This window comes from Gorilla gorilla, chromosome 8 (genome assembly GCF_029281585.2).
Source record: "Gorilla gorilla gorilla isolate KB3781 chromosome 8, NHGRI_mGorGor1-v2.1_pri, whole genome shotgun sequence".
Taxonomy (NCBI): Eukaryota; Metazoa; Chordata; class Mammalia; order Primates; family Hominidae; genus Gorilla; species Gorilla gorilla.
The window spans coordinates 137,521,989-137,537,103 of NC_073232.2; the positions used below are offsets into that span (position 1 = coordinate 137,521,989).

At 47.1% G+C, this 15,115-nt stretch overlaps 1 long non-coding RNA gene across 1 annotated transcript in view; it reads left to right on the plus strand.

Moving 5' to 3' along the window:
• Positions 1-14,834, plus strand: part of LOC134759187 (uncharacterized) — a 33,896-nt gene extending 19,062 nt beyond the window's left edge. The window contains exons 2-3 of the long non-coding RNA XR_010135127.1: positions 12,196-12,284; positions 12,446-14,834. This is a non-coding gene — a long non-coding RNA (uncharacterized lncRNA). The remainder of the gene's footprint in view (positions 1-12,195; positions 12,285-12,445) is intronic.
• Positions 14,835-15,115: the final 281 nt, after the last annotated feature.

The following is a 15,115-nucleotide window of genomic DNA, read 5'->3' on the forward strand; positions in this document are numbered from 1 at the left end:
CCCCAGTGTGTGATGTTCCCCACCCTGTGTCTGAGTGTTCTCATTGTTCAATTCCCACCTATGAGTGAGAACATGCGGTGTTTGGTTTTTGGTCCTTGCGATAGTTTGCTCAGAATGATGGTTTCCAGCTTCATCCATGTCCCTGCAAAGGACATGAACTCATCCTTTTTAATGGCTGCATAGTATTCCATGGTGTATATATGCCACATTTTCTTAATCCAGTCTATCATTGATGGACATTTGGGTTGGTTCCAAGTCTTTGCTATTGTGAATAGTGCAGCAGTAAACATACGTGTGCATGTGCCTTTATAGCAGCATGATTTATAATCCTTTGGGTATCTACCCAGTAAGGGGATGGCTGGGTCAAATGGTATTTCTAGTTCTAGATCCTTGAGGAATCGCCACACTGGCTTCCACAATGGTTGAACTAGTTTACAGTCCTAGCAACAGTGTAAAAGCGTTCCTATTTCTCCACATCTTCTCCAGCATCTGTTGTTTCCTGACTTTTTAATGATTGCCATTCTAACTGGGGTGAGATGGTATCTCATTGTGGTTTTTATTTGCATTTCTCTGATGGCCAGTGATGATGAGCATTTTTCCAGATGTCTATTGGCTGCATAAATGTCTTCTTTTGAGAAGTGTCTGTTTATATCCCTCGCTCACTTTTTGATGAGGTTGTTTGATTTTTTCTTGTAAATTTGCTTATGTTCTTTGTAGAGTCTAGATATTAGCCCTTTGTCAGATGGGTAGATTGCAAAAATTTTCTTCCATTCAGTAGGTTGCCTGTTCACTCTGATGGTAGTTTCTTTTGCTGTGCAGAAGCTCTTTAGTTTCATTAGATCCAATTTGTCTATTTTGGCTTTTGTTGCCATTGCTTTTGGTGTTTTAGTCATGAAGTCCTTGCCCATGCCTATGTCCTGAATGGTATTTCCTGGGTTTTCTTCTAGGGTTTTTATGGTTTTAGGTCTAACATTTAAGTCTCTAATCCATCTTGAATTAATTTTTGTATAAGGTGTAAGGAAGGGATCCAGTTTCAGCTTTCTACATTTGGTTAGCCAGTTTTCCCAGCACCATTATTAAATAGGGAATCCTTTCCCCATTTCTTGTTTTTGTCAGGTTTGTCAAAGATCGGATAGTTGTAGATGTGTGGTGTTATTTCTGAGGCCTCTGTTCTGTTCCATTGTTCTATATCTCTATTTTGGTACCAGACCATACTGTTTTGGTTACTGTAGCTTTGTAGTATAGTTTGAAGTCAGGTAGTGTGATGCCTCCAGCTTTGTTCTTTTGGCTTAGGATTGTCTTGGCAATGCAGGCTCTTTTTTGGTTCCATATGAACTTTAAAGTAGTTTTTTCCAATTCTGTGAAGAAAGTCATTGGTAGCTTGATGGGGATGGCATTGAATCTATAAATTACCTTGGGCAGTGTGGCCATTTTCACAATATTGATTCTTCCTATCCATGAGCATGGAATGTTCTTCCATTTGTTTGTATCCTCTTCTATTTTGTTGAGCACTGGTTTGTAGTTCTCCTTGAAGAGTTCCTTCACATCCCTTGTAAGTTGGATTCCTAGGTATTTTATTCTCTTCGAAGCAATTGTGAATGGGAGTTCACTCATGATTTGGCTCTCTGTTTGTCAAGGAACCCTTAGCTGTTGGTTCCAGCTCCATTAGAAATGTCAGCAGAATGCCCTGCTGCTCCCAGGCCCTGCTGTGCCAAGGCAGGCTAGAGAGAAAACATTCTTCTTGAAATTCAAGCACTTCTAAATTTACTAATGGTGGCTAATGAACTAATCAAGATGGAAACTTTAAAAATAAACAGTTAACCTTGAAACTAGAAATATAAACAGAACTTGCGGTTTTGTTTTCCACTGCTTTGAATGTTTAATGTTTGATCTGTGGCAGTGGAGGCCTCCTCGTAAGCACTTCTGTCTTTGTGGGTGGCTCTTTATTGGAAATTCTCTGTTTTCTGCATGAGGTCCCCTTCCAAGTAAGATAATTTTTAGCACTGTATAAATTGAATTAAAATGGAACTCTTCCCTTTTAGCCAAAAGCTTTCAATTTCTCTTCAGTTATAAACTGGACATCACTGTTTCACCCATATCCCTTCTTCCTGCTTTCATCCATCCGTCCGTCTGTCCATCATCCATCCATCTATCCATCCAACTGTCCTCCCATCGTGTCTCCTCCCTCCCTTCATCTACTGTCCATCATATCTCCTCCCTTCTATCATCTATCCATCCATCCAACTGTCCATGTATCCATGTTTGCTCCCTGCTATCCCTCCCTTCTCTTCTATCTTCCCTTTCACCCTACTTTCCCTTTCCCCTCCCTTTATCCAACTCTCCATCTACCCATGTTTGCTCCCTTCCATCCATCCCTTTATCCATCCATTCCTTCCTCCCTCCCTTCATCCAATCACCTATTCATTCATGTTTCCTCTCTCCTTCACTCCCTTCTTCTGTCCAGCCATCCATTCATTCACGTTTCTTTCCTTCCATCAATCTATCCATTCATCCATTCATATAATACAAAAATTTAACAGTCCCCTACTGTATGTCAGGCATGGTTCTAGGAGGCTCTGAGGATACAGCGGCAAAAAAAAGCAGACAAGCAGGGGCAGGCCCAGGTTTTTGTGACCCAAAGCTTATGCAGTTTGGGGGGACCCTCTTTAAAAGAATAAAATCACAAATACAAACTGCTGAGGCTTTCCTGCTGCCTTGGAGTGGGCCTATGTAAGTGAGGAGCCCTGAAACATACACTTCATTGACTTCTTAGCAAATCTTCCTTTCAGGTGTGGCCCCTTCTCTCTCGGAGCTCATGTTCTTATGCCACTGATGAGAGCTGGGGCTCTCTGCCAGGCAGGAATTGGGGTAAAACTGGTTTGACTCCCTGATATGGTTTGGCTGTGTCCCCACCCAAATCTCACCTTGGATTGTAATAATCCCCACGTGTGGAGATAATTGAATCACAGGGGTGGTTCCCTCCATGCTGTTCTCATGATAGTGAGTGAGTTCTCACAAGATCTGATGGTTTTATAAGAGGCTTTTCCCCCTTTGCTCAGCACTTCTCCTTCCTGCTGCCATGTGAAGACAGATGTGTTGGCTTCCCTTTCCACCATGATTGTAAGTTTTCTGAGGCCTTCCCAGCCATGCTGAACTGTGAGTCAATTAAACCTCAAAAGTAGGCGAGCTGACAGTGCAGCCTTCAGTCTGTGGTCAAAGCGCCAAGAGCCCCTGGCAAATCACTGGTTAAGTCTAAGAGTCCAAAAGCTGAAGAACTTGGAGTCTGGTGTTCAAGGGCAGGAAGCATCCAGCATGGGAGAAAGATGAAGGCCAGAAGACTCAGCAAGTCTCCTCATTCCACTTTCTTCTGCCTGCCTTATTCTAGCCACTCTGGCAGCTGATTAGATGGTGCCCACCCAAATTGAGGGTGGGTCTGCCTCTCCCAGTCCACTGACTCAAATGTTAATCTCTTTCCGCAACACCCACACAGATACACCCAGGAACAATAATTTGCATTCTTCAATCCAATCAAGTTGACACAATATTAATCATTACACTCCCAGTGATCATAGCCTATGGGAATCTGGAGTATCCCCTTCAAGCCCCTTTCTTCATGCCCCCATCCAAATCTGCATAAGATGTTTCAGTTTTTTTCCCATCACCTGTACACATAGTTTCACCCCCTTCATTGGTTTCCATCAAAGATCTATTTGCACCAGCACTTTATGAGTATGGTGACCTTACTGAAGCTTGTAAAACCTCTACATTGTGCTTTACGCAGCTTTCGGCCACTTCCCCGCCTCCCCCAATTCCTCCTCTTCTTTTCCTGCTCCTTCAGTTCTCCCTCTAGAGGGCAGCTTCATGTCCCTCAGGCCTCTGGGATCTTTGCTTCTGTTCCAGGTGGATCTGCCCATTAATTTTTCCTCATCAAGGTGGGAGTCCCTTTGAAATTCACACGCCAGCTGCAGAAGAATGTTTTGTCCATCTCTTTACACTGGGTTAATATTAAGATCATTCTGCTAGGGTGAGACTTGGCCAAGAAAGACGAGCTCTGTTTTGGGTACATCTTAGCTTTCCCATCCATAAGAACGGGAGCAACACAGGTGAAAGTGTGGGATGAATACCCTGTGGTATGTGAGGTCTCTTGGGGAGTCCACGGCAGGTTAGCCTCACAAGCAATAAAAGGCCCCTCATTTCTGATGCTTCTCTTATCTCAGTGCCCAGCGAGGTGACGCTTCTCAGACTTACCTTCTGCCCTCCCTGAAACTGTAATTCTCCGATCGCCTGCTCTTTTCCAGTCGGGATGTTTAGAAGGGTCTGATTCAGGCCAGGAGCTCGCACCTGTAATCCCAGCACTCTGGGAGGCGGAGGTGGGAGGATTACTTGAGGCTAGGAGTTCAAGACCAGCCTGGTCAACATGGCAAATTCCCATCTCTACTAAAAATACAAAAATTAGCTGGGTGTGGTGGCATACGTCTGTAATCCCAGCTACTCGGGTGGCTGAGGCATGAGAGTCGCTTGAACCTGGGAGGTAGAGATTGCAGAGCCTACATAGCGCCACTGCACCAGCCTGGGTGACAGAGTGAGACTGTCTCAAAAAAAAAAAAAAAGAAAGTTAAATAGAATTAAAAAAAGAGGCTGGGCGCAATGGCTCATGCCTGTAATCCTAGCACTTTGGGAGGCCGAGGTGGGCAGATCACCTGAAGTCAGGAGTTTGAGACCAGCCTGGCCAACATGGTGAAACCCTGTCTCTACTAAACTAAAAATACAAAAATTAGCTGCTGTGAGCCTGTATTCCCTACTGCTAAGGAGGCTGAGACAGGACAATCGCTTGAACCTGGGAGGCACAGGTTGCAGTGAGCCGAGATCGTGCCACTGCACTTCAGCCTGGGTGACAGAGCGAGACTCTGTCTCAAATAAATAAATAAATAAATAAAAATTAATAAAAAAAGAAAGGGTCTGATTCATCTATGCTCCATTTTGCTTGTGTTTTGTTTTGTTTTGTTTTTGCCATTGTGCTGGAATCTTCCAACTCTGCTGGGGCAGGACTGTTCTTTGTTTGAAGCACGCCGTCATCCCAGGGCCATGTAGCAATGTCTATGTGGCATTATATAAAGAACAGCAGATATAACCATCAAAACTTGGCTCCTAAATAGCACTTTTCATCATTAAAGCGCTTTGAAAATATGGACTAATTAATGCACAAGACAGAAGGTCACAGTCAATAAGTCTATTTTGAGCAAAGCAGCCATGATGCTTCAGGGTGGGAATCCTTGGTGAGTCTGCAGATGCTGTTCAGTTGGCCTGGCCCAGTGGCTGCTTGATGGGCTCTGGGAGTTCATGGGAGTCTGTGGGAGCAAGCCCTGATGGCCACTGGGCAAATCCAGTGACTCTGTCCACCACGCCCCAGATGGGAACCCTATAACTGTCTGCTTTGATTGCCAGGGCAGGATATTTTTTTCATCCCCTGCAGCAAAAATTTGGAGGTCCCAAATGGAACCCAAGGAATGGAGCGAATGTGAGTGGTTCCAGATTGCCACCAAACCATACAACCCAGTTTGAAACTCACCCAAGAGGCAGCTCCCCTGACCATACTCCCCGGTGGGCCCAGCTGGAGGAGACCTATTTCTTTTTACCTTGATTTACCTGCCATGGTCATGATCTTGCTGACTTGCCATCTGGATTGAGCTCAAATATCTTCCAGTTGCCTTGAATGACAATTACAGAATGGCAGATGTGTGGCCTTGGAGCCTACGATGGAGACTCACTATGAGCATCTCTTCTTTCCAGCCAGGGTGGGGATGGAGGGCTGATGGTCCCATGGCCAGGATGTGAGGGGAGGGCCTTGAGCCTCACTGTGGCAACTGAGCTTCTCCTTCTGTAACTAATTCAGTATTCTTGTAATCTGGGCTTTTTATTTTTCTTTTGAGGCTAGGTCTCACTCTGTGGCCCAGGCTAGAGTGCAGTGGCATGATCATAGCTCACTGCAGCCTTGACCTCGCCAGGCTCAGGTGATCCCTCCCACCTTTAGCCTCCCGAGTAGCTGGGACTACAGGCACACCAGCACACCCGGCTGATTTTTCTGTTTTTAATAGAGATAGGGTTTTTCCATGTTGCCCAGGCTGGTCTGGAATGCCTGGACTCAAGTGATCTGCTCACCTCAGCCTCCCAAAGTGCTGGGATTATAGGTGCGAACCACCGTGCCCAGCCTGGACTTTTAAGAATAATTTTATTACAAAATTTAAAAAAACGTACCCAGAATTCAATGTTGTAAAAAGCCCCTGATCTCCTATTGATGCTAATTTCTAGGCGTTTGCTGTGCTCCCATACACAAGTCAAGACCTGAAAAGAACCATTAAAATATTTAGAAACATTCAACATCATTCAACATCAGAGGCCTTCAAATCTGACTGTATATGGTAGCCTCTCCAAGAGCTACAACCTGCATTTTAAAGAAAGTATTTTCTCTGCAAAGACTTATGAGCTAGATAAAAATCTGTGCAGTTTTGATACTGAGGTTATCACCGATATTGCAAATCTGCCTTTCTCAGGTCTCGCTCTTGCGCACACCACACTGCAGCGAAACACAGTTATGAACATGGGTCTGTCTGCCTGGACTGTTCTGTGGTCTCATCCCTCTCTCAGCACCCAGCCAAAGTCCACATCTGTGAGAAAGGCTTTCCCAGTCTCTGCAGTCAGATGTCCCTGTGGCATCCTCTGACTCCCTAAATTTGCTCCCCACCAATCCCGGCATTTGCCTCTGCCTTCTAGAGTGGGGTAATTTACACTCACTCGCTGGCTCTTTCTGGAGTGGAAGCTTCTTGAGGGCTGAGGCTGGTCTCCCTCACACCCCAGCCCCTCACCTAGGAAGGCCCAGGAGGGACACAGGCATTGTGAACCGCGCTGTCCTCTGCCCAGTTTCTGCCTCCGCTTGTGCTCACCCACCCAGCTGGTGGCTCAGATGCCTGGGGCCATTCTATCTCACCGGTCCAGAGGGTGAGCTATCGTTTCCATGACAACCCCTTCCCACGTGGGTATTTGAGGTCACATCTGCACAAAGGCCTGAGCAAGCCTGCAACATTGACATATATGCTTTCTGTGTCTGTGACATTGCCCAGTATTATTGCTATAACATCCCAAAGTGTATCTGCTGGTGCCCCAGCTAAAGCCACTTCTGCTGTTTTCTGACCTCTAAATGCAATTTTAGAGGGTCTTTTTATAATAATTTATTGTGCCTCCCTTTCTAGAAAGTGAAAGTGTGGCCCTTTAAATATATCTTTTATTTTAAAAATGTTTTTAAGGAATCAGAAAAGTAAACATAGGTTGACACCTCCCTGTCTTACAAGGTGAGTAAATGGAATCGAATTCTACCTTCTAAATAATGGTTCTGGGTTTTCGCAGTGATCACCTACTAATATGTGGAGCTCTGATGGAACAGGGCTCTCTACTGTTGCTGAAGGAAGCCTCAGTTTCCCCTTTACGTCACATCAGTCCTGTCCCCACCTCTGCCAGCCTCTCACCTACTTACCAAGGGCATGCTCTCATTCCTTTTCATCTTTGCCTATCTGACTGTTGCAAAGAGTATCTGCATACCTTTAGAAGTGTATTTACATAAAACAAACACGTCCTTAAATTGAGGTTGCCGTCTTCAGCTTTAAACATTTCTTTTTAACATCAATGCGTGATGTTCTACTCCTTGACTGTAGGTTTGGGCTTACCAATTTCTGTGTATGGTTTTCTTCAAAAGGGGAAAATTCATGGCTGTGTTTATACATTTAGACAATGGCTTTCAAAAGGATATAAATTATGCAAATCTCTTAAAAGTCCTCTGATCTGAAAGTCAACTTGAGTTCCTACCCATTACTCATCTCCTATCTCCCCATGATCCCTGCTCCAGTGAGCAGCCCTGGCCCCCCTCTCTCTTTGAACATGTCAAGCTTGTTCCTCCCTCCGGGGCTCTTTTCCCCCACTTGGTTCTCAGAACACGGCTTGGCGTCAAGTAGATATTCAGGAGCTATTTGCTAAGTGAAAAGTCAATTTCACAGATTTTGGAGAAGTGTCTTGGGGTACAGAAAAGCAAATGTGCTCAGGAGTCCAAGACCTGGGTTCAAGTCCTGGCCCCAGCTCTTCCTAGTAAAGTGCTTGGACAAATTGCTCCTTCTCAGGGAGTGCCGGCTCTCCCGCTCTGAAGAGCGGGGATGATGTTGCTACTTCCTAGGTCTGATGTGAAGAGTGATGAAATCAACGGGGCAGTGTGGGTGTTGAGGAACTGGCAAAATGCTGTGCAGAAGGGAGGCACTGTCACTCTCCTATAATTGGGTCCCTATGTCAAGAGCCATAGGAAGATCTTTGTGGAAAATTATAAGCCCTTGCCAAGCAGGTCATGTTTCATCTCAGTTTCTTTCTTTTTCTTTTTTTTGAGACAGAGTTTCGCTTTTGTTGCCCAGGCTGGAGTGTAATGGCACGATCTCAGCTCATCACAACCTCCACCTCCCGGGTTCAAGCGATTCTCCTGCCTCAGCCTCCCAAGTAGCTGGGATTACAGGCATGCACCACCACGCCTGGCTAATTTTTTATTTTTAGTAGAGATGGAGTTTCTCCATGTTGGTCAGGCTGGTTCTGAACTCCCAACCTCAGGTGATCCGCCTACCTCGGCCTCCCAAAGTGCAGGGATTACAGGCGTGAGCCACCGCACCTGGCTTCATCTTAGTTTTTCTAAAAAAAAAAAAAGTGCCAGAATGAAAAATGCCACTCCTTGATCTTCACTGTATAGTGAAGTTGGACTGGTTGAGGACAGAAAGTGCTTATCATATGGCTATAGGAAGTGGCCTTGGAGACTGCACCCACAGGAGGGGTAGGGGCAGGGGTGGGGGCAGGGGTGAAGTCACTCAGCTTCTCTGTGTGGCCTGGCCAGCTTCGGGCAACTTGTCAGCTCCATCCAGCCTCCACTGAGTGACACTTACTTTGTGCCGGGCACTGTGCTGGGCACAGAGAGGTAAGCCTAACCCTGGCCTTGGCAGGGTCTCAACGAGGGAGAGACACAGAAGCAGGTACCCCACACCTGGTACTAAGTACTTAGTCTGTTTTGCGCTGCCATAACAGAATGCCAGAGACTGGATCATTTATCCAGGGTTTTATTTACTCACGGTTCTGGAGGCTGAAAGTCCATCATCAAGGTACCAGCATCTAGTGAGGAGAGGAGAGATGCTGTGTCCTCACAGCGGGAGGCTGTGTGAAGCCTGTTTTATAGGAGCCTCCATCCTATAGATGAAGGGAGGAGCTCTCAATGACCTAATCAACTCTTAAAGGCCCCACCTCTTAATACGAGCACATTGGCAGCACCTGAGGTTTGGAGGGGTCACATTCAAACCACGGTAGGTTGGAAAGGAGCCAGCATATCTCTCTTTGTCGTATTTGCTAACATCTGTCCCATTGTCCATATCAGTGCCCTACAGGCTGTTAAAAATGTTGAATATCACACTGCACACAGGTAATGGCACCAGCACACCATGCATTCCAGTAGTGGTAGATCCTCAGTGGCATGGGGCAGGCACGCTAGGCACAGGGACCAAAATGTGTACATAGGATGGGGTGGGGCAGCCTCCTGAGGACAGCACAGCATAGCAAGGGATGAAAATATATACATCAATGACCGTCAGCCAGTGAGAAACATGGGAACGGTCATAATAAAAATGTAAATTACTGGGCTGGCACAGTGGCACGTGCCTGTAATCCCAAAACTTTGGGAGGCTGAGGTGGGGGGATCACAAGGTCAAGAGATTGAGACCATCCTGGCTAGCACGGTGAAACCCCATCTCTCTGAAAAATACAAAAAATTAGCTGGGCATGGTGGCACGTGCCTGTAATCCCAACTACTTGGGAGGCTGAGGCAGGAGAATTGCTTGAATCCGGGAGGCGGAGGTTGCAGTGAGCTGAGATCGTGCCACTGCACTCCAGCCTGGGCGACAGAGAGAGACTCCATCTCAAAAAGAAAAAAAAATGGTAAATTACTGCCCATTCGTCCATCCACCCATCTGTCTGTTCGTCCATTCATATGTCCATCTGGCAAACATGAAGTGAGTATCTACTATGTGTTGGGCACCATGTCTAATGTTGACCCCAAAGAAACAAGACTCCATTCCCAGCCCTGAGGCTCAATGGAGACAGTTGTTTGTGCGATCTTGATGAAATTTGACATCGGCTTCAAAGAGGAGACTGTGCCTGCTGGTAAGTGTGTTAAGTGGGGATCAAGGAAGGCTTTGGGGCGTCAGTCTCTTTGAGAAGGGCCTCGAAAGATGAAGATGGGCAGGATCAAGGTGGTGGAAGATGGTGAAGAAGGAACGGCAGGTCAGGCCGGGAGGAGGGTGTGTGTGAACAAAGCCAGGAAGGTGGGACCCCATAGAGAGGTTTGGGATTGGAGGGGAGTTGGGCTTGCCTGGAGAGCAGGGTCTTAGGGTCCCCATGGAGGAAGAGTGGGAATAATAGCTGACCCCCAAGTAGAGCTTGCCACGTGCCCAACCTTTTGTATCTACTACTACGCTTAACCCGCACTCCAGCCCTATGAGGAGGAGCCATTTACCCCTCCTTTGCCTTCACAGTGAGGACACTCAGGCACACCTACCCAAGGTCCAACAGCTGGTGCCATCCCAGTGGCTCTGGGGTGGTGATATGGTTTGGCTCTGTGTCCCCATCCAAATCTCACCTTAAATTGTAATCATCCCCATGTGTTGTAGGAGGGGCGAGTGGGAGATAAATGAATCATGGAGGTGGTTTCCCCCATAGTGTTCTTGCGGTAGTCTCATGAGATCTGATGGTTTTCTAAGGGGTTTCCCCTTTTGCTTGGTCTCTCATTCTCTCTTTCCTGATGCCATGTAAGACGTGCCTTTCACCTTCTGCCATGATTGTGAGGCCTCCCCAGCCACGTGGAGCTGTGAGTTCATTAAACCTCTTTTTGTTTATAAGTTATGCAGTCTCAGTTATGTCTTGACCAGCAGCACGAAAGTGGACTAATACAGATGCAAACCCAGGTTTGTCTGGGCCTGCTTGCTCCTCTCAACCAGTCCAGGACAGCCCCAGGTGTAGGCCCTCAACAGGTGCTTTCCAAGGCTCCTTCACTGATGGCCACCATAGAAACAGTCGTTTGTCCTCTCCCTTGGGATGCACTTGGCTTTGGGGTCCCTCTGAGCTCTTGGACCACCCCCAGACACAGCTGAGCATTTCTTCACTGCAGAGCGAGCAGGCCAACCCTAGAATGCAAAGCTCAGCCCCTCTCTGAGCCATGTCTCTCCTCTCAGCTCCTCACTCCCCCCTCTCAGAGAACACACCACTCTTCAAAAGAATTCTTTCTCCTTGTTACCTTCACTCCAAGGTTATCTGCTCAAGTATGTACTGAGTAAATGAAGTTGTTTGGCTTATGGATACAAATAGATACTGCTTTTTTGACTTGCAAAATGAATTCCACCGTGACTGGCTCAAACTTAAGTATGCTAATGCTCAATGAACCAGTTGTCTATTTATTTCTGTTTATGCCTGCAGACCCATTAGCAACTTTTTCTTGTTTTCTTTTAGAATATTAAACGGTTCCAACATATTCTAAAAATTAGTTGATTAGCTTGTTAGGGCACATTTTAACTGCTAGCTCCGCTGAACCAAAGGAGAAAATGAAGGTAATTTTGTTTGCAAGGAATGTATGATTTGGAGCTGACTGTTGAAAGATGTGCCACGTCAACGTAATGAGGGAGCGTAATATCTTAGTTTGCATCAATATGGAAATAACTGTGCGCTTTGACAGACCTGATGCTGAAGGCATCACCAGCCTGCTCATTATGCATTCCAGCTCTGATTATGAAAAATAGTGTGTTTTCCTTTAAAGAGGAATCTGCATTATCAATCAAACCACACCAATTATTTCAGAAAGGGATCACAGTGAAGTAGACATGGGGGCTTTTCAACTAGAACAGCACCGGATAAGCAGGCAGATCTTAGGGGGTGTGATATTTTTATTTCGTGACAGTTGTTAGTTTAATTAGGAACACTAATGAAGTATTTTGTGCAGTGGCACCCAGACAACCTGCTTTCCCTGCTATCGTCTGGATCTTTATTATTTTGTTTTAATGAGCCCTGTCTTCAATAATATCAATGCACTTCTAATGATACCTCTCGTGCAGCCTGATGATTCCAGTGTTCTTCTCACAGGGTCGTCATATCAGGGAAACATGGAAAGGAAGGGAGGTGAAAAGAGACAATAGGAAAACCGTAGGCTCTGACGGGGAAAAATGAAACAGGTATGAAAACAAAACGATGCTCATTGCAACATAAAGTGTTTCTTTTCATTTTGTGTGTGTGTGTGTGTGTGTCGGCGGGGGTGAGTGGGTGTGCAGTCTGTCTGCGTGTGGCATGTTGGATTGAAGGTTACACACTTATTATTTTTATTCTGACCTTGCAGATGAGTGAGAAGAAAAGTCCAAGGGCCAGGATGACGGCGCAGTGATGGCTCACTTTGCGTTGCTGTTCCGTCGGCTGTTCCACTGACTGTGAACTCGGTCAGAGGTGACAGGTCTTGTTTATCTTTAGAGGCATCCCTGGTGGGTTACCCTCAGGACCTGATGCACAGTTGGCATCAGAAACTGTTTGCTGAATGACTGAAAGAGCGTTCTCCTCTTAGTTTGAAACCTATAGCTAGATGTACTTGGAGAGCATACAAAGACATGCGTTTTCTTGAACAAAACACAATAAAAAACTAATAAGAGGTATGGGGGACATTGAATAAGTATGCAGGAATTGGACTGGCCTGGACACACTCCCCTGGTGGCCTCAGCCACGTTGCATCATTTTTCCAAACCTCCATTTCCTGTAGAATGAGCGGAGGTGTGAATTAGTGACAACATACCGAAGGTATCTGGCGCGTGGATGGCATTCCTTCCTGGCAGGTCATCGCTCAGTAAATATTTGTTGAATGAATGAATTGGGGAAAGAATGGAGAGAAGATCTTGGTCATCTTCCTCTTAAATTCCCATAATTGTTAGGGTCGTGTTGTTGCAGGAACTGCTGGGTGGTCTTGGTGGCAGGGGTGGGGAGGGGATACATCCCCCAGAACGCTCCAAGATGGATCCCAGAGAAAGCTCAGTCCGAGCACCCTCTCTGCATCCAAACCCTAGTGCCTCCCCTTCCTGGGGCTTCCCTGCCTGTTGCTCCCCCTTCTAGCCACACTGAGCCCCATCCTGGCATTGGGTGGGCTTCTAGCTGTGGGCCAGGTGGCAGTGCCCCTCAAACATAGCCTTGCTTCTACCCTGAGTAGGTCATGGTGGAGTTGGGATTCCCTACTCCCAGGGTGCAGCTGCTGGGACACAGGTTGGGGCAGCACTGGAAGCTCTAGGGGATGAACCAGGGGTCTGGATCCCAGCCACCCTGGGGAAAAAGGCAGGGGCTTCTTTGGGGAGAGCTGGTGCTGGGAGCTTGAAACCTGACGGCCTTCTGCAGGCCCCTGGGCCATTGCCCAATTTCCTATACTTGTTCATGCTTTCACAAACGCATTTGTTCATACAATCTGCACAGAATGCAGCAAGTAAGGCTTGAGTTCTGCCCTCCAGGGACTTGCAGTCTAGCGGGAGGAATAAGACAAACTCTATAATCTAAGTTAGAAATGATGGGGCCAGGTGTGGTGGCTCATACCTGTGATCCCAGCACTTTTGGGAGGCTGAGGTGGGCAGATCACCTGAGGTCAGGAGTTTGAGACCAGTGTGGCCAACATGGTGAAACCCCGTCTTTACTAAAAATACAAAAATTAGCTGAGCGTGGTGGCGGGTGCCTGTAATCCCAGCTACTCGGGAGGCTGAGGCAGGAGAATCGCTTGAACCTAGGAGGCAGAGGTTGCAGTGAGCTGAGATAGTGCACCACTGCACTCCAGCCTGGGTGACAAGAGCAAAACTTTGTCTAGAAAAGAAATAAAAGTTAGAAATGATCAGTGCACTACACAGCACTGCTCCAGTGCCACATGGGTTCTGAACATGGAGGGATCACAGGCAGCTGGGGGAAATCTGAGAGGGCTTCTTGGAAGAAGTGGCATTTTATTTATTTGGCAACAGCATTTCCCGAGCACACCTCTTGCAGCTCCCTACTTCCTGCAAGCCTGGGGCTACCAGGTCTCTGCTCTTACGGAGCTTATGAAACAGCAGAGGTGAGGTGCAGAGGCAGACAATGAGCGAGCCAACAAGTACCTGGAAGGGACACTGTGCGGAGAGCAGTAAGTGCAGGGAAGGAAAGTGACCTGGGCTTTGACAAATGTGTAGAGGCTGGTCCCTGGAGAAGAGGAGGCCGGGGCACCCCCGGCAGAGTGTAATGAGGGAACAGGCAGGGAGGGGTGCAGGGGAGGGAAAGAGAGAGAATCCAGGGAGGGTGAGTACGGTTGGAGTGAGCTTGGATGCCAGGCTAAGGAATCACCCGGTGAGCAGCGGGGAACCAGAGCAGGCTATGGAGCAGGGGAGTGAGTGGCACGATGAGAACCAGCTGTGCCTTAGGAAGCACAGCTGAGCAGCAGTTGTAGGGTGAGGCTGGAGGTGGAGAGACACCACAGGAGGGTCCTGTGTTGAGGGGGTGACCACTGGGAGTGTGTGGAGTCATCTGAATGGGGAGGGCAGGGGTCTTCCAGAGGGGTAAGGACCAGACAAATGATGCAGTGTCCAGGAGGTGAGAAGGGGGTCAGGGTACAGATGCAGAAACAGAGTGGGGAGATGCAGACAGCTAAGGATGGAGCATTTCAGCAACAGGACTGTGGCCGCCCTTCGGCTGCATCTTTCCCATTCTGATCTTACCCAGGCTCAGGTACCCCAGGATGGACAGGCCAGGAATGGGAGGCAGGCACTTCTCAATGGGCCACTGTGGGAGCCAGGCCCTGAGGCATGGTTTCCCAGCACCTGCCCCCTCTGTGGCCACATCTGCACTATGCCTGGAATGAGTGGGTTTTTGGTAGGGTTGCCAGATTCAGCAAATAAAAATACAGAATGCCCAGTAAAATTTGAACTTCAGAAAAACAGCAAAAGATTTTATAGTGTAAGTATGACCCATGCAATATTTGGGATATGCTTAGACAAAAAAATTATTCATTGTTTATCTGAAA